This window comes from Bos indicus, chromosome 7 (assembly GCF_029378745.1).
Source record: "Bos indicus isolate NIAB-ARS_2022 breed Sahiwal x Tharparkar chromosome 7, NIAB-ARS_B.indTharparkar_mat_pri_1.0, whole genome shotgun sequence".
NCBI classification, from domain to species: Eukaryota; Metazoa; Chordata; class Mammalia; order Artiodactyla; family Bovidae; genus Bos; species Bos indicus.
The window spans coordinates 46,273,919-46,293,023 of NC_091766.1; the positions used below are offsets into that span (position 1 = coordinate 46,273,919).

Here is a 19,105-nt window from a genome sequence, read left to right on the forward strand (position 1 = left end):
CCCTCCTGACCTGTCCAAATAGATGAGTGTGTGGTCCTGCCCTCAAGACTGTTCTGGGTCCCCGCCGGCTCTGGTTCTGGGTGGACAGGTGGGCTCGAGGCTGGCAGGCAGAGGGGAGAGAAGTCAGGGACAATCTGGGGGCCTGGTGTCTGGCCAGGACCTGCCCTCAGTCCTGTGCCAGGCTGACGTCACCAAGTGTGAGACCCATCACTGGGCACAGGGGTGATGAGGCGGAAGGAAGGTCTCGGGAGGCCAGGCAGCCATTGTTGGCTGGCTTACCTGGATTAGGCTTTTCATGTGGAGGGAAGAAAGAGATCTGCTTTGTCGCAGCCGAGGCATCAGGCTGGAAACACGGTTGGTGTTCCTGGCAATCCCCGGCACTCTCCAGAGCTTATTTGTTGCCTTCCCGAGACACGTCCAGGTGCTCTCTGTTATGATAACAAGTGGTGACACAGAGTTAGCTTGAAATGGGATAAACAAACAGACTAAAAATAACTGGATTTGGGGTGGCTTGGCACCAAATCCAGCTTGCAGGCTGTCGCTGCTCAGCCAAGGGTGAAGGCAGGGATCATCAAAGGCACCACGACCCTCAGAGCCCTGGGGGAGCTGGGGTAGGGTGTGGCTGAGTCCCTCTCCCGTCCCCACTCCCGCCACCATGGAGCTGTGGGCTGCCTGAGGGTGGAGGTGCCAGATGGTGATGAGACCCCGGCGGGAGGGGTATGGTGGGCCCGGATGTGAGCGAGGCGGTTTATGTCTGTTTGGAGGAAGCTGGGCCAATGTTTGGACATCTTTATGGTTTGGGGAGTTTCTTGGCCTCACCCAGAGGAGCCACGGTTGCATCAGAATTGGAGGTCCTGTCCTTGGTGGCTCATGCAGTGGGAGAAAAGAGCCAAGGGAGCCACTCTGGAGTCTGTGGAAAGATGGGGAAGTATGACTGCTTTCTAATCCCAGGCTGCTGCTCCAGACCACCTTGTGCTTCATGAAGGGATTTGCGTGATGCGTTGGAAGACTGCTCTGGGCGAGGCGGAGGAGGAGGATGGGAGTCATACCTGTGCGGGGTTGCATACCCAGGATGGATGTACATCTTGCAGAAGACCTGGCCTGAGGAAAGGCCCATCACAGGGCACAGAGGAAGAGAGTTCTGGTGCAGGACCCACCTCCTCTGCCGTCACTACCTGTCCATCAGTGATGATGCTCTTAGAGATCACAGGCTTGCTTCACCACTGACCCCAGGATTCCCTCCAGCAAACAAACGTCCACCCTGGCAGTCATAGGTCCTGCCTCCCACATCTTTGTTTCTCCTCCTGGCCATGGGGTAGGACTGGGTTTCACTCTCCCCTGATGTTCAGTGTGGCCATGTAATTCGTCTTATTTTCTCTTTCCCTCTGGCACAGAAGTCCAGAGAATATCTAATCTGTCTTCTTGGAACCCAGAGTGAAGACGGCAGGGCAGAAACCCCAGCCGACCTGCAGTGGGTGTGTTGTGTAGGCTTGAGGCTGTTTGTTATTGCAGCATCACCGAGCCCATCCTGATGGTCTAAGTGAGGGAAAATTCCCCATGCCTAGCCTAAGAATCAAAACCTAAGAGCTTAGAAAGGTAGCAAATGGCTTTTCACAGCACCTCTTTGGTCACTAAGTACCACTCCCACTTTAGCACGTAACCCTGTCTGTCTTCATGTGCTGTACGTATTTGCTCAGTCGTGTCCGACTATTTGTGACCCCACGGACTCCTCTGTCCATGGAATTCTCCAGACAAGAATACTGGAGTGGGTTGCCATGCCCTTCTGCAGGGGATCTTCCCAACCCAGGGATCAAACCTGAGTCGCCTGCATTGCAGGTGGATTCTTTACTGTCTGAGCCACCAGGGAGTTTTATATCTGTTTACAGGCTTATTATGTCTCCCCTCTAGAAAGCCAGCTTCGTGAAGGCCAGAACCCCAACCCTCAGGTTTATATCTGAGTAGCCAGGGTGTACTGCGGAGCTGGTCCAGGATGGGAGGCCCACAAGGACTCGATGAGTCCCTGGATTGGGAGGTCCGAGGGGTGTGGTGACCTAAGGTGGAGACTTGTAAATATACTTGTTTGGTGCTGACAGTGAAGCAGGAGCTTGATGAGTTATTCTTTGAGTGAACGAGCTCTGGTGGAGACGGGATGGGGTGGTGTCACTTCATAATGTGGGAGAAATGGCGAGCTCTCCAGGAGGAGAGACTATGGTACCTCATCTTCTCTGTGCTCCCGGCCAGCTTCATGCAAGGAGCAAAGGAGGAGCTACAGTTTCTGGAGAAAGGAAGAGCGATTGGGATGGTGACTCAGGCCACCCCCTGCCACTCGTCACAGTTCGATTGGTACTGGTTCAGGGAGCAGAGGGTGGAGTGTGAGTGGCTGGACAGGTCTCGCAGGCTGCAGAGTCGAGCCCTGTGATGGGTCCAGAGGGTGTGAGAAACTGCGTGTGTGCGGGTGTGAGAGATAGCATGTGAGTGGATGAATGCTGGGCACCACCAGGACCAGCTTTGCGAGCTCTCTACCCCAGAGGACTCTGTGCTGCCCAGGAGGCTGGGAGAAGCCAGGAGCCCTGGAGAGAGGGCCAGGAGCTTGGAGCAGGTGACCCAGTTCGGGGTGCTAGTAGGGAAGTGGCTCCCAGGCCTGTCCTAGACTGGCATCTGGCCTTTGCGCATCTCAGAACCCAGCAGGCCTGGGCCTTGCTGGGCACCTGCTCTTCTCTGGGATGTTCTTTCCTGGGATGTTCTTTCCACGTGGTGACTGGAGGTCTGCTCCCAGCATGGCATCCTCTGTGAGGCTCTCTTTGACCACTAAGAGCTGGTGTCCACCTCCCCACACTGACCCGGACCCCCACACCACCCCTCTGCGCTCACACAGTTCTCAGCTCGCTTCTGTGAGAGTGCCTATCTCCCTGACCATGTCACCTCCTCGCTGGCCTCCTCCCCCCAGCAGATGGCAGGGCAGGGCTCTTATCTCACTTCTGTCTCCTCACTTGCTGCCTGGCATGTGGCTGCCACCCCCATCAGTGACTGTTGATGAGGGTCATGGTGTCTTCAGGTAGCTGATGGCTCTTGGCTAGAAGAGGAGGTGGTCTGATGGTGTGTTGTCAGTAGGAGGATTGAGGCTGGGCCACAGAAGTAATAGACAGGTGTTGGCTCACTAGGAGGAGGAACTTCCCATCAGAGTGTCCTCTAGGGGCCTGGCCACCTTGAGGCCCCTTCCCATCTCTGGAGGTGTGTGAGCAGAGATAACATGACCCCTCTCCATTCCAGAAAAGAAGTGGAAGCATTAGATGTTCCAGCTCTCTGTCAGATTTTACTGGCCCTGCAGTCTGGGGTCTAGAGCAGCTATGGCATCAGGTAGCTGCCAAGGTGCAAAGCTGAAGTGTTGCGGCCCCAGGAGTTCCCAGGTGATACGGGTGTGGTCTGAGGGTTCCGGCCCTGACGGGTGCTCACCTTCTGACCTCACTGAAAAGTGGGGTTGAGTGGCCTCGTCAAACTGCCCAGAGTGCTGAGATGGGAGAGGAAGCGTGCCTGGCCCACGCTGTGTGTGAAAACCCTCTTTCCACAGCAGGTTGGGCAACCTGGGTGAGGCTGAACCATCCCTGACCCCACACCCTGTGGAGACTCCACTCTCCTGTGGGGAGTTTCCTGAGGGGAACACCACCCTGGTCTCCTCGAAAGGCTCAGGGTTCACCCGCCCCCGGCCAACGGACAACCCCCTGGCAGTTGGATGGTCTTATGCCTGGCTCTGGGTTTCCGAGTGGTCCCTAGGGCAGTTGAAGGAGGTGGCATCCCCAGGTGGCAGGTTGTTGGTATATAATGGAGAGCCTGTGGCTCAGTGTCTCCATGATCCACGTGCTTTCGGCTGTGTGGGAAGGCTGCTGTTCTTGGTCCTGGGGGCCTCAGTTCTCCTGCCTGTGGCTTCAGGAAAGGGTGCCCACCTCTCACTGTGGTGCCCCTAACTGTTCATCAGGGCTACTGCTGGATACACATGTCCTGACCCACCTCACCCGGCTCAGCCCTCGTCAGTATCACTGAGCCTCTGTCCCAGGACCTCCAGCTCCTGCCTCAACCTCCCCTGAGCTCTGCCCCTCCTCCCCTGCAGCCTGGCCACCTCGGCCCTAACAATGCCGTGCTTTCTACCTGGGAGCTTTTGTGCACGCAGTGTGCTTGCAGTAGACTCTTGCTGTCAGTGACTGCTCCTCTTGGAGGGGACCGTGTGACGTGATTGAGGGCATGCGGGGCGGATATTTGCAGAAGGTGCGTGTCACCCTTGCTCCTGTGATGGCAGGGCCAGTGCTGCTCTGACCCCATGCCAGCTGAGTGGCTCAGCCTCAGGCCAGGCCTGCAGTGGAAGGCCAGTCACACACCCCTGGGCTTGGCAGACCTGTCTGGCCTTGCAGGAGGTGAGCCACAGATGGGTCAAGTCTTCTCCCTTTGGACAGGCTGTATACCTGTGTGACCTCAGGGTGACCTCACTGCCCCTCTGTGGCCTTGGCTGCTGGCTGGGGTTAGTGGATCTGGCCCATTACCCTGGTTGCTGAGGTGTGCTGAGCTGAAGAGCTGTCTGATCTGCTTACTGAGGCGAGTGACAGTCCCAGCAGAGCAGGAAATGGAGAGGTGTTGAAGGAGTCTCTTTCCCTGTCTGAACATTATAGCTAACGTGGACAAAATGGGGTTCCTGCCTGTGTGTGGTGTGGGTGAGGTGGTCTCTTCTAGGGGCTGCACAATGCTCTGAGCTTTAGTTCTCTTACCCTTTCAGAGCACCTGCTGGGTGCTGGTCCCTATGTAGGACAGACGAGGTCCCGGCCCTCATCAGGGGTCCTGAGGGGATGTGGAGACTCAGTCTGAGGAGTGTGTGGGTGTGTGTGTTAGTTGTTCCATTGTGTCCAATCTTTGTGACCCCAGGGATTGTAGCCCACTAGGCTCCTCTTCCATGGAATTCTCTAGGCAAGAGTACTGGAGTGGGTAGCCATTCCCTTCTCCAGGGGATCTTCCTGACCCAGGGATTGAACCAGGTTCTCCTGCATTTGCAGGCAGATTCTTTACCGTCTAAGCCACCAGGGAAGTACCTAGTGTGAGGAGGGGCGGGAGGATTTGGGTGGCAGGGGTAAGGACGGGAGAGGTATACTTGTCACTGGGTTGAGCCCCATAATGAAGTGGCATCAGCGAAGCCGCAGAGATCCTGGATGCTCCTGTGAGGCTGCCTAACCTTTTGACTTTCGCAGGGACCTGAAAGTTCAGTGAGCCCAGTGAGCTGTGTGGCAGGGTAACATGGCATCATACCCTACAGCCAACGGTAGTATGTAATTCTTAATATATTAACCTAGTATGCTGTTGTAATTGATAGTTTCTAGCTGTATGGCGGTCACATGCATGAACTGGTCTCTCCCTAAACCTCGCAGTCTGAATTAGCCCCTAGCCCTCCCACGGTGCCCTGTCTCACCGTGTGCATGGCCTTCTGCATCACTTGACGTTTAAGTTCATTCATTACTTGCTGCTAGAACGGAAGCACCCTGAGGGTGTGGATGATTCTGGTTACTGCTGTGTCTCCTGAGCCCAGAGCAGGCCCAGCATGGGGTACAGGACTGGCTATTGATCAGTGGTGAATGCATGGATAAAATGCACCCTGGATTTCCTCGGAGTCAGGGGAACTGGGCGTTGTTGCTCTTCCGTGTTCCAAAGGGAGGCAATGAGCCTTGATGAGATGAAGTGACAGGCCAGATCACTTAGCTGGTTGGTGCCAGCACTGGGGTTTGGACTCGTGCGCACGCACAGGTCAGGTGGGTATGGACGTGCCCTGGTTGCAGCGTGTGAGGGTAGAGACTGGCACGCGTAAGGGCTGTGTGTGAGCCGCAGTCACTTTATTGCATGTGGCACGTCTAGATGGAAAGGCTTTGCAGGAATTTTGCTTTATGGGTAATAAAGGCCTTTATGTGCCTATAATGTGGACATGGGTCCAAAGAGGATTCTGCCCTGCTTTCTACCAAGGGGCTTGGCGGAGACTCCTGTGGGGGCTGGAGCTGCTGGCCCTGCTTTGAGTAGACTAGACCCCAGGGAGGAGGAGATGCTGGCTCTGGGCATGGCCTGGGGCCTGCCTGGGGCAGGTTGGTGTCCATGGGGCAGGGTGGAATGGCAGCATCCCTGGGGCGAAATGTAGGTTTAAGCTGCCTCCATGGGAAATGTGATGTTATGTAGCTCATTAAATCCTACAGGAGCAGCGAGGAGAGCTGCTTCCAATTATCAGGATGAAAATTAATGGAATAAAACCTCCAGCCAGGCTGCCTGGTGGTGGATCAGGGAAGGCATGCGCTGCGCGGCCAGGATCGGCCAGGAAATGCTGGGGCAGTCACATAGGTGAGCCAAGCGAGGAAGCACAGACTGTCTGCAAATGATTGGGCAGGGGCGGGGGTCCTTGCTAATCTTCACAGCGTGGTCCCCTGGACCAGGAGGGAAATGGGGCTGAACAGGCAGCTGGACGAGGCTTGATGTGCGGAGCCCTGGGATGGGAGGAGGCCCCTTGGCACCCTGACCAGCCTCTGGGGCTGAACGAGAGGTGGGGTTTGCTTTCTTGCGAGGTGATGTGGAACTGTGTGCTGCCCCTGAGCTTTAGACCTGGGGCAAAGCTGGGATGGAATTTGGGCTCCCTTTTGAGCATGTGCCTGAAAGCCTTGTCCTTGGGGGACTCGGTGAATCTCAGGCGCTGTGACAGCAAAGTGGGGAGCCCAGATGAGCTTGGCTCCTGTTTCCTGTGGATCCTGAGGACAGGCTCAGGCCCAGGTGATGATTGTGCCACTGCTGCTACTCCGAGCGGGTGGTGGTGTCTCGAGCTGAGAGTCCCAACTGAGTCCTGGCCCTCCGGGTGGATCAGAGCCCGTTTGTGCAAGGGAGCAGGTCTGGCTCGTGGCTGCCTTTCCTCCAGCCATTCTCTGCAGGTCTTTCCTGTTGGGACTCACTTTCACAAATGCTGCCTGAGTACTGTCTGCCACCATCCAGCCAGTGTGCACTGAAGGGAGTGGGCTGAAAATTTAGCCAGGTCCACAGTCCACTCTCAGGTGGTCTCCCCTGGCTCCCCCTTGGTTTAGGCCAGTAAACACTCAGTTCATATCGATGATCAGTGACAACCTCAGAGACTGATACTGTATCATCTCCATCCTACTGGAAAAGAAGCTGAGGCTCAGAGAGGTGAAGTGACGTCCCCAAGGACGCACCGCCAGGAGGTTGTGAACTGAAACTGTGACTCACATCAGAGCCGGTACTCTGAGGAGCAGCATTCTGCGGCCCTAGGCCTCCCCCTGCAGCATCGCAGGACTTCTCACGTCACTCTTTGCCGGTGGTGAGGGTGACATTCTTAGCTTCACTTGGCCAGGGAGGAAACTGCTGGTGGCTTGTCGCACTCACACTTAATTGATGCCCATCTATGGAGCATGGCCCCAGGATGATGGGTGTGTTTGGTTGAACTTGTTAAAGTCCTTGGCTGCCAATAGTGTGTCATGGGGCCTCTTGCCTGGAGTTCCCTTCAGTCTTGGGGAGCTGGTTGTTCTGTGTCCAGAACCTAGGTTCCCTAGGCTCCTGGCTTTCTTTATGGGGCTTCTCTTTGCTGGAGGCTGCCCTTGCTGATGGACCACACAGAGTGTTTGGCTGGCAGGGTCTCATGGGTTAGTGCACGCAGCCCTGGATGGAGCGGGCAGTTGGGAGGCTTGGGGCTCGGTCAGCCAAACTGGACTGTTTCCTCGGATTGTTGTGTTATATTTATTTCCACTAATCTACTTCTCTTGCCTGTTTATACACTGAAAAGATCTAATAAAACGTATCTGAGACTAGAGCAAATGAAGACCATTTTGGAAAGAAGCATAAAAGGAGCGCTGTCTTGGAATACTTAGCTAATCTGAGTTGCCCCCTCAGCTCTGAGGTCCTGCCTTTGAAAGCTCCGTTTCTCCTTCCGTTGCCTGTAAAAGCGAGAGTGCGACTTCTCAATGCTAAGCCGAAGCTGGTGGCCTGCCTCTGGGGTGGGGTTTGCACACATGTGCGGATCGAGAGCAGGAAGCTCTTCCTGGCTGGAGGATGCTGGCACTGTAGCTCTTCCATCTAAGGATCCCTGTGGAAAAGTGGGCTGATTCCACCACTTACGTGCCAGGACCCCGGATGCCGAGGCAGGGGAATGCTGCAATCTAAACATTTACATTCTGAAAAATGGGAAATCATCCACTCAGATATAAATTAGCCAGGGCCTGACGGGTTTATTACATCCTGGAATGCTTTCATGAGGCTTTCAGAGGGGTCCATGTTGCAGGCCCAGGTCTCCAGCTGGGCTTGCCTGTGGCATGCTCCTAGGGAGACCCTGCTGGAAGACACAGGCTGGGAAGACTTGTCCTTAAATTCCTGTGGGCCCTGATTCATGTGTGACATGAACAAGGAAACACAGTGCTGCGCCCTGGATGGTGAGGCACCCTGAGCTGTGAGCATCTTAAAGCTGAAGGGGCGAGGTTAGTCCGGGAAAAAACAAGGGAGGAGTCAGACGTGGTGACCCAAAGAGAGGTGCTTGGATGATCATGGGGCAGGAGAAATGTGCTGAAATGTGTACATTTCATAACATATGCAACAGGACTCTTGTTGAGCAGGAAGAGGGCAAGGAAGGAAGCAAGAAACGAGCAGGAAGGAAGGATCACGTGTCCTTCGGGGTTTTCAGACAAGTCTTGGACCGTAAGTCCCGGAGGCTAGGCTGGGTGTGAAGTCAATAGAAGCTGGCTTAACTCCAGCTCACCAACAGTGGCCTGAACGACACTGAGGGAAAAATCCAGGGAAAGCTAACTGAGTCCCACGCTCAGGACATTGAGGGGGTCTTAGGGAGAGGTGGGGAAAACACACAGACCTAACCATAAACACATAATTATAATGAGCCAACTTATTTCTCCCTTCTATAATTATATGTACTTCCAAATCTATGTAGGTATCTTAGCTCTAAGTAGAACAGATGCTGAATAAAAGATTGTGGTGGAGTTTGATGTTAATCCTGAGTGATCTTTGACACCAGCTGTCTTTTTCTGTTTCAGAGTAAGAAGCCCACTTTGTATAGGGGGTTTAACTTGGGAGTCTTTATCCCGAGCAGTGGTTCTCAAACCAGCTTGCATCAGAATCACCTGCAAAGCCCGATACAGCAGAGTCCTAGTCCCACCCATCTTTAGAGTTTGATTCATTAGGTCTGGGGTGGGTCCTGGAAATTTGCATTTTTAACAGGTTCCCATGTGCTGCTGCTGCTGTTAACTGGGGAACCACACTTTGAGGAGCACTGGTCTAGACAGAGAGAAGGGTGAGGGCTTTGGTGGAAGATGATGGATTCTATACAGAACTTCCTTGGGTCTGAGAACTTAACATTTATGTCTTTGATGGAATGAAAGAAGACTCATAGATATCCTTGGAATCATTTTTTGTTTTTAGGAAGAAGCCAGAGCCTCCTATATGGTGGGTGGAGGCAGCTTGCTGCCATGCAGAGCAGCAACTGGCTTTGTGGGTCTACAGATTATTTCAGCAGGTATTTCCCAGGGTCCATTCTGTGCCTGGTCCTGTGTGTGTGACCTGTTGTCAGCATCGGGAAGGACTTGAGCAGAATGTTTTCAGTACAGTTGAATCTAACAAGTGCTTTGCGGGGCGGGTGGGGCACTTCCTTGTGCCCTGTTGGAAGCTGGAGGAGGGATGATGCCGCAGTTGCCATGGGGATGCCAGGGGTCATCCCCTACGCTCTCCCCACTTTGTGCTCGGCTCCACTTTTGGGCCCCAGTAACAGTTCTGGACTCCTCTGGAAGCCAAGGGTCTCCTTTAAAGCCCGTGGGCCACTTTGACACCCAGGTGTGTCTGTGTCCTTTGGGGCCTCCAGCAGACACCTGAGCCTGAATGTCTCTGCCGCCCCTGCACCTCCAGCCAAGCCCTACTGTGTTCTGACCTCTCACTGTGACCAGGTACCATAGGTCTGTTTTGCATCCGCTTGCCACCATTTTCACTGAATGGTAAACCCAAAGCTGGACTTCGGAAACCCATGAATGGTTCTTCCTCCTTACAAATAGGCCAACCCCAAAGCCTGAATGAGCACAAGGAAGGGGCCTGCTGCCGTGTAGCTGAGAGACCACCTGACTCAGAAGGTGAGACAGACCACCTGGGTGCCTGTCATGTGACTCGAGGCACGTCCCTTCTTCCCCTGGTCTGTTTCTCTTCTCTATCAGATGAAGTGTGATAGTGCCTGTCCTGCCTTCTCTCCTCTCGTGGTGATGTCACCACTTTCCCCAAACATGCGCAGATTATTGAGGGTATCAGGGTGACAGGCAGACCTGTAAAACTGTCATGAGGAGGGCAGGTGACCCTCCTGAGGCTGGAGGGTGGGGTGTAGAAGCCCCCTGAGAGAGAGACAAGGGTTAATTTGGAAGTGTGGCATGGCTGTGAGACACAAACTGAGCACCTAGATTCACGTCCCCCTGGGCAATTTACTAGCCCTAGGAATGGGACCATGACTCTTAGGCTGTTTGAGCTTGTCTCACCTGGAAAAAGGAGATAGGGAAGAGAATGTAGCCTACCCGGTGATGTTACGCTCTGTATTAAGATCCAGTGAATGATGCGACATAACAGAGCTTGTTGGAGTGGCTTTAGAGTCAGCCACAGGAGAGTGAGGGAACACCTTTGGATAAAGGAACCCAAACTTCCCGTTCCCCCAAATCATGCCACGCTTGCCATTCACAACTGGCTAGCCTGTGATTACGGGGTAGAGGCAAGTAAAAATGCAAGGAATGTTTATTGAATGAGACTGTGAAGAGGGGAGTTTGGCTCTCCTGGTGCTGGGGTAATTTTTTAATTTAACTTTTATTTTTATCAAAGGAATACATATTCATAGCCAAGCAGTCATAAGCTTATAATGAAAAGCAGCCCACTGCCTCCCACCTCTGGTTTCTGCTTTCTGCTTTCTGGAGGTAACTGTTTTTAATTCTTTTAGTTGTTTCTTTTGATAGTTACCATATTTCTAGATAATGTGCTTATATTATCATTTTCTTGATTTTTTGTTTTAGATGTTATTTTTGACTTTCAGTTATACAAGACGGGGGTTAAGTTTCCCCGCATCATTCTCCTTTGATCAAATAGGTGCACATAACTTCCCCTTTCCCCGTCTTTATGAAGCATGGCTGTACCCAGGTTATGATGGCGTTAATGCCCACCATGGTGTAAACATCCATGTAGTATACTGTGGTCATTTTTCTCTGGATTGTCGTTTTGTTTTCTTTGAAATTAGGTATATAGGAACTGACATACTATTTCATTGCTTGACTTTCTATTATCATTTATCCTTTAATTCTCTGATTAAACTCTAAATATTCTCTGAATATATTCAAATGCCACTGTTAATCTGTTTCATTCTTTCCTTCAGTCTGGATAGTGACTCTGTAGGCACCACTGCTGAGTCCATCCTTCACCTTCACATGGGGACTCTTGCTGGATCACTTGTCTCCTGAGTCCCATGCTTTTTCTTTCTTCCTTTACTCTTTTGCAAGGAGCATACACACCTTCCAGTATCTTCCTGAGAGGGCTTCCCTGGTAGCTCCGCTGGTAAAGAATCTACCTGCAATGCAGGAGATGCCAGTTCAATTCCTGGGTTGGGAAGTTCCCCTGGAGAAGGGATAGGCTATCCGCTCCAGTTTCTTGGGCTTCCTTGGTGGCTCAGACGGTAAAGAATCTACCTGCAATGCAGAAGACCTGGGTTCAATTCCTGGGTTGGGAAGAACCCATGGAGGAGGTCATGGCAACTTACTCCAGTATTTTGCCTGGAAAATTCCATGGACAGAGGAGCCTGGTGGGTACAATCCATGGGGTTGCAAAGAGTCAGATACAACTGAGTGACTAAGCAGACATCTTCCTAAGAAAGGGCACATCGGAGGCAGAAACTTGGAGGCTTTGCATGTCTGAAAATATCTTTGTTTGACTTTTATGCTTGATGAGTAGTTGGGCTGAATATAAAGTTCTAGCTTCTCCTTAGAAACTTGGAGGCACATAATGTTCCATTGTCTTCTACTTCCTATTACTCTGGAGAAGTCAGGTGCCACTCTGTGTCCCCATCCTTAGAAGGTGAGCTTTTCCACACTACTCCTTCCTTCTCCCCTTGCCCCTGCCCAGAAGCTTTAAGATCCGTCTCTTTGTCACGAGGGCACTGAAGTGCACATTTCTGTCACTTAATGTGAATTTTAAAAAATACATTGTTTTGGGCACTAGATGAATGCTTTTAAATTTAGATCCCTAGCTATAGGGATTTGCCTGATATGATTTATTTGATAAAAGTTTCCATCCATTTTCTCCTTCTGGAACTCTTTTTTCTTTTTTTAAAATATTGAACCTCTTTAACTGATCCACTGATTAACATTTTCTCCTTATTTCCACCATTTTATTGTTTTACATTCTAGAGCAGCTGTTCTCAGACCTTTTGGTCTCAGATTCCTTTTTAGTTTCAGGATCTATTTATACTCTTAAAGATCACTGAGAATCACAAAGACCTTTTATTTATGTAGACTATACCTATATTTACCATTAGAAATTAAAACAGAAGTTTAAAATTATTAATTCATTTAAATAAACTCAGTACATGTTAGCATAACTAGCATAATTTATGAAAATATCAATGCATTTTTCAAAGCAAAAAATTAGTGAAAAGAGTGACATTGTTTTATAGGAGCAAGTCTGATTTCATTTAGATGTGTACTTGGAAAAGAGAAGAATATTCCTAATTGCCCTTTCAGATAATTATGGATATCTTCTTTAATATTACAATAGAACTCTACCATGATAAGTTCTCAAAAGTTAGTTTCAATGTGGAATCTGAAAACTTATCAGTAAACATTTTTTTCTGTTATGTTAAAAATCCTTTGCTCTATCTTATACATGGAGTGGATATTACCTATGCCTGATTTTGTAACCTCATTGATTGATCATTTGGCAAATACAAGTGCACTCATCTCCCATGCCAGTAAGGTCATGCTTAAAATCTTGCATGCTAGGCTTCAGCATTACACAAACCAAGAACTTCTGGATGTCCAAGCTGGGTTTAGAAAAGGAAGAGGAACTAGAGATCAAATTGCCAACATTCACTGGATTATAGAGAAAGCCAGGGAATTTCAGAGAAACGTCTGTCTCCGTTTCATCAGCTACGCTAAAGCCTTTGACTGTGTGGATCACGACAAACTGTGGAAAGCTTAGAGAGATAGGAATACCAGGCCATCTTACCTGTCTCCTGAGAAACCTGTATGTGGGTCAATGAGCAACAGTTAGAAGCCTGTATGGAAAACTGATTGGTTCAAGGTTGAGAAAGGAGTACGACAGGGCTGTCTGCTGCCACCCTGTTTGTTTAACCTGTATGGTGAGCACATCATGAGAAATGCTGGGCTGGATGAGTTACAAGCTGGAATCAAGATAGGCGGGAGAAACATCAACAATCTCAGATACACGGATGACACCACTCTAATGGCAGAAAGCAAAGAGGAACTAAAGAGCCTCTTGATGAGGGTGAAGAAGAGCCAGCTTAAGACTAAATATTAAAAAAGCTAAGATCATGGCATCTGGTCTCATTACTGAATGGCAAATCGAAGGCGAAAAGGTGGAAGTAGTGACAGATTTCCTCTTCTTGGGCTCCAAAATCACTGTAGATGGTGACCACAGCCATGAAATCAGAAGATGATTGCTTCTTGGCAAGAAAATGATGACAAACCTAGACAATGTGTTGAAAAGCAGAGACATTTTTCTGCCGACAAAGGTCCATATAGTCAAGGCTATGATCTTCCCAGTGGTCACATATGGTTGTGGGAGCTGGACCATATAGGCAGATGGTCTGAGAAAGAAGGCAGAATGTCAAAGAATTGATGTCTTCAAACTGTGGTGTTGGAGAAGACTCTTGAGAGTCCCTTGGACAGCAAGGAGATCAAACCAGTGAATCTTAAGGGAGTTCAACCCTGAATATTCCCTGGAAGAACTGTTGCTGAAGCTGAAGCTCCAGTATTTTGGTCATCTGATGTGCAAAGACGACTCATTGGAAAAGTCTCTAATGCTGGGAAAGATTGAGGGCAGAAGGAGATGAGGGCATCAGAAGATGAGATGACTGAATGGCATCACCTATGCAATGAATATGAATTTGGGCAAACTCTAGGAGATGGTGAGGACAGGGAGGCCTGGTGTGCTACAGTCCATGGGGTCACAAAGAGTCGGACATGACTGGGTGACTGAACAAAAGCTCACTGAGTTACAGAGATCTTTGAAATGTTGACACATTTCTTTATACAATATCACATAACTCAATTTGTGAATATCACTGATCTCAACAGAAGAGTGTGCTCTCAAGATGATGGTATTAGATGAGTTTCCTAAGATTCTAATTTTGCTTGAAAGCTCAGATTTTATTGTAACTAACAAGTATTACCAGGTATGTTCCTCAAATTGGAAGATTTCCTTTGTTAATTTTTGAGAGAAGATTTGCTGATGTGGAGTTTTTACTTCGAGTGTGTGACAGTGAAGAATAGTGACTATTTGTGCAGTTTGCTGCCACCCCCTTGATTTCTGTTAAGACCCAGAAGTTTTACCCACAATTGCTCTGGCACCATCAGTGTAAATGTCAGCTCAGTGGAAAAGGTGAATAATGACTTAGTAGTATTGCAAAATTGGAGAAGGAAATGGCAACCCACTCCAGTGTTCTTGCTGGGGAATCCCAGGGACGGGGGAGCCTGGTGGGCTGCCGTCCATGGGGTCGCACAGAGTCGGACACAACTGAAGCGACTTAGCAGCAGCAGCAGCAGCAGTATTGCAAAATAATTTTGGTTTCATTGACCCCATGAAAGGGCTTCAGAAATCCTTAAGTGTGAGGACCACACTTTGAGAACTGCTATTTTAAATTATGTCTTCAACTTTATCATACAAATATTTATTGGGTTTTGTTTATTCTTGTTTTCCTTTTTTAAAATTTCTTAGAGCTCTTGCTTTGCACTTCTTTGTATTGATAGTTTTCAATTTTTACTTTTTATGTGGTTTATGTTCTCTTATTTCACTGAAGGTATTAGTTGTATTTTTCTCTGGAGTTTTCTTTTGCTCTTTATATTGTATCTTTTCTCTGGGTTACTTTTGTTTCCTTTTGGTTCTCCTGTCTTTTTTGGTGGAGTCTGGTGATTCTTGACTCATATTTAAAATGAGGTACCAACATGTTGGTTGGAAGTCCTCTGGGCATGGAGACCCTCAAATACTGGTGTTTTGGGGAGTTTTTCCCTGGGCTGATTAGTTTCAAGGTGGGGGGAATATTACAGCCTGACACATGTAACTCTTGGAGCCCAAAGGAGAAAAGGCACTGGGGGATTGGACTGCTTTGTATATTGATTTTCACAGAATCCCGTTTGAGGATGGCACCTTACCACTTTCATCAGTTTTTGCTTTGTGTCATTGAATTCAGAGGGTAGAGCTACCATTTTCTGAACGTTTGGAAGAGAAATAATTGGATGGGTGATGAGGATCAAGGAGGGTACATCTAACTGCCCCCTTTAAAGACCCTTAACTATCTGTCTTCTTTCAGAGACACCATCACCCCTAACTCGCTTGCCTTTCCGAGGTTCAGTCTACAGTAGCTTACTTCTGAAGGCTGGTCCGAACAGCCTTAGCTTAGTATTAGCTTAGCACAGTTTCCAGCAGACTGTGGAATACTGCAGCCTTTGTCTGCATCACACATCCATTTGCTTTCTGGCTTCCAAAATAGTTTTGACATCTTTCTTCTGTTATTTTCTTTTCTCTTGGTCCTTTTGGATTGAGGCAATAAAATACTTTACTTTGTGTTAGGCAATGCGGGGGACACTGTACGGAGGCTCCATTTATTCTCTCCTCCTGGTGCTCATGTCTTCTTCCATCCCCCTGCCTTCAGTGTGATTGGGACATGTGACTTCCTTCTAACTAACGGAATGTGGCAAAGGTGGCAGGATGTCACGTCCATATCTTACACAGGACTGTAGCATCAGCCTTGCTTGAAGGTTCTCTCCCTCTCTGGCTTTGATGAAGCGTTGTGGGAGGCCCACATGGCAGGGCTCTGAGGGCAGTCTGCACCCACAAGCAGCTAGGAAATGAGGCTGGCCCCTGGCTGCAGGTCAGCAAGAAAGCCCCAGGCCAGCAGGCTGCAAGGAGCTGAATTATGTCAAAAGCCACAGAAGACTGGAAGAGATCAGTCCTTCCCCATATGAGCCTTGAGATGAGATTGCAGCCCCAGTGGACACGTTTTTGTAGCTGTGTGGGTTACATACCACAGTAACAGTAACTAATGGAGGCAGTCTTCAAACTGCTATGTTGAACTGGACATTTAGCTCCTGTGCTTTGGCCTCCTGGGCTGGTAGCCAGGAGTAGCTGAGTAGCCCGCCTCTAGGGCTGCAGGTCAGGATGCCGTCACCTAAAGACTCATGTACATTTCCTGGTGGTTATAGGATTCAGAAGACTGGACAGGAGGGTCTCAGAGATTCAGAAGGGAGCTCCTTCCTCCTCTTGTGGGCTCATCCTTCCTGCACTGTGGGGTTGCAGAGGTTTTGTACCCAACTCATGGACTATGCATTCCCTGTTGTCAAGCTTGGAAGGGGTCTGCAGCCCAGCTCTCTGTGATCTTCCGAGCTGGTGGTCATGGAATGCTTTGCAAAATTTAACTTGAAACGCTGGAATTTAAGTTCCACCTGTGGATTAACAAAGCACTGTGAAATCCAGGATGGGCTACTCTGTGAAAGTCGCAGAGTGGGTCTGAGGACTAAAGCGGAGTTGTGGCAGGAACTTAGCCAGGAGCCTGAGCCTGGCTGCTCATCCTTGCTTGGTTCTTACCAGCCGGGTCATCTTGTACACATGACTTAACCTTTCTGCCCTCAGTTTCTTCGCCACTAAGTCACTCGGTCCTTCACCCAATCTTTAATGAGTGCTGATTGTGTGTCAGACCCTGTGCCGGCTGCCAGATCTCCAGAGAATGTGATGTGGTTTTTGCTGTTAGGGAGCTTCATTGGAGGTGGGATAGAGGGGCCCCCAGTAGACAGGAGAGCAGAGCTTGTAAACAGGGGAGGGAGGGCGCTGCAGACACATTTTTTAAAAAAATCATTTTATTTTAAATTGGGGTACAGCTGATTAACAATGTGATAGATTCGGGTGAACAAGCTGCAGACACATTTGTTTGGTTCATCCAGTGTTTTGTTAGTATTAGTTGCTGAAATTTAAAAATTGAGTACTTTGACCTTTAAATTTGGATTTCAGACTTTTCTTGAGAAATAAGAAGATAGGGAAATAGTTACCAAAAATTCCCTTCTTTAAATGGGTAAGGACCCATGCCTCTGTTTAGAGAGAGAGAAAGAGGGCTGGGAGGACTGTCTTTTCAGGAAAACGAGAGAGAATGCAGGTAGGATCTGTCTTCTCCGGTTGAGGTGCCGCCTGGGGGCTCCTGAGTTTGTGACCCCTGCCACTCAGGATGCAAATGCTGAATGGGGACAGAGGATCCAGAGGAGGAAGGGCATGCTGAGGTCCAGGTCGTAGGTGCCCCCTCTACCTCTTACAGTTGTTATAAGGAGCAGGGGGGCTGGCCGACACCAGTGGAAGCCTCTCAGTCCTTTGTAGCAGACAGGTCATTCATGGATCAGTATCGAGGGCCAGGCATTCATTGGCGAGTTGTTTCACACCACAATCTACATCCTTTGCATGGCTCCTTGAGTGCAGGAGGGCTTGCCTGGTGGCTCAGATGGTAAAGAATCTGCCTGCAATACAGGAGAGCTGGGTTCAATCCCTGGGTTGGGAAGATCCCCTAGAGAAGGGAACAACAACCCACTCCAGTATTCTTGCCTGGAGAATTCCATGGACAGAGGAGCCTGGCTGGCTACTGTCCATGGGGTCGCAAAGAATTGGACACGACTGAGTGATTTTCACTTTACTTCACATGAGTGCATGAATTACGTCTGAACACGACCAGAATATGGCTATGAAAATGGCTGTGGGGTCCAGGTGGCAGTTATCTTCCTCCCTCAAACTTCCTGGCCAAACACCAGTTCCCTCTAGGACGTGGTATCCGCCCCCTCTGTCTCAGCCACCGTGACTGTGGCCATCTTGTAGCCCCAGGAACCTCATCGTCCTGTGGGGCCCTTGGGGACTGCCTCTTCGTGGAGGGTCCTGTCAAAGGAGATGCTCAGGAATGGCATCCTGGTGGGCTTGAGCTGACTGAGTGCCCCCACCTTAGGCCCGCCTGAGGCAGCTCTGGGGAGGGCCGGGGAGCCTGGCCACTTATCTCACACCATTAGGCTTTGGGCAGTGCTGCTTGCAGACAAAGGCTCGAGGAGGATTAGGGGTAATTACCAGGCCGGCTCTTTATTCCCAAGGTTTAATGGGCCCAGCCACTGTAATTGTACCTGCGGGTTTCAGGCTGCTCCCTCCCATCCAAAGGCCAGGCCTTGGGCTGCAGCGTGCAGACCAGAGGGCAGACCCTGCTGCTTGCCCACCTGCCCACCTAGTGCTGGTGGTAACCGGAGTGTCCAGTGGCTACAGGTAAATTCAGTGTGGTGTGGCTTGGCAAGGCTGAGGAGCAGAGTTCATCGTGGAGAAAGTGGGGAGCCTATTGTGTGCTAGGGACCTTCTCAGGGGGGCCAGAAGGGCTGCCCTACATTCTCAGGACCTGAGTGACTCTAGAAATCTCTGTCCATGTTGTGGGGGTTCTCTGTGGCCTGTGGGTGCTGCAAGTGTCTCCAGAAAGGCTGGACATTCTGGAAGACAGCGCGGTTGAGGACCTTAGCCTTGTAAGGTGGGGCCAGCCTTAGAGATGGGCTTTGGCTCTGGGTGGCTTTTGTGGAGGAGGGAGACCGGCCTTTGCACCCTGGGTGCTCTAGGGGACAGGGCCACTCAGACAGTCCTGGCTGTGGCTGTGGGCACAGGCTGGAGGCCCTAGGATCCTAGCTGACGGAGCTCACGTCAAAGCCAAGGGGGAACCACTCTCTCGTCTGGGGAATCCCTGTACGGTCCCTCTCCCCCTGGGAGCCTTTGCAAGGAGAGTTCAGCAGAGGGCATTTGAAAATTCAAGCTATGCATCCTTTTAATCCTTTCAGGGAGCCTG

General features: G+C 50.2%; 1 protein-coding gene across 1 annotated transcript in view; it reads left to right on the forward strand.

The window, feature by feature from the left end:
- Window positions 1-19,105, forward strand: part of LOC109562038 (uncharacterized) — a 232,263-nt gene that overhangs the window by 456 nt on the left and 212,702 nt on the right. The gene's annotated exons all lie outside the window — the stretch shown is intronic.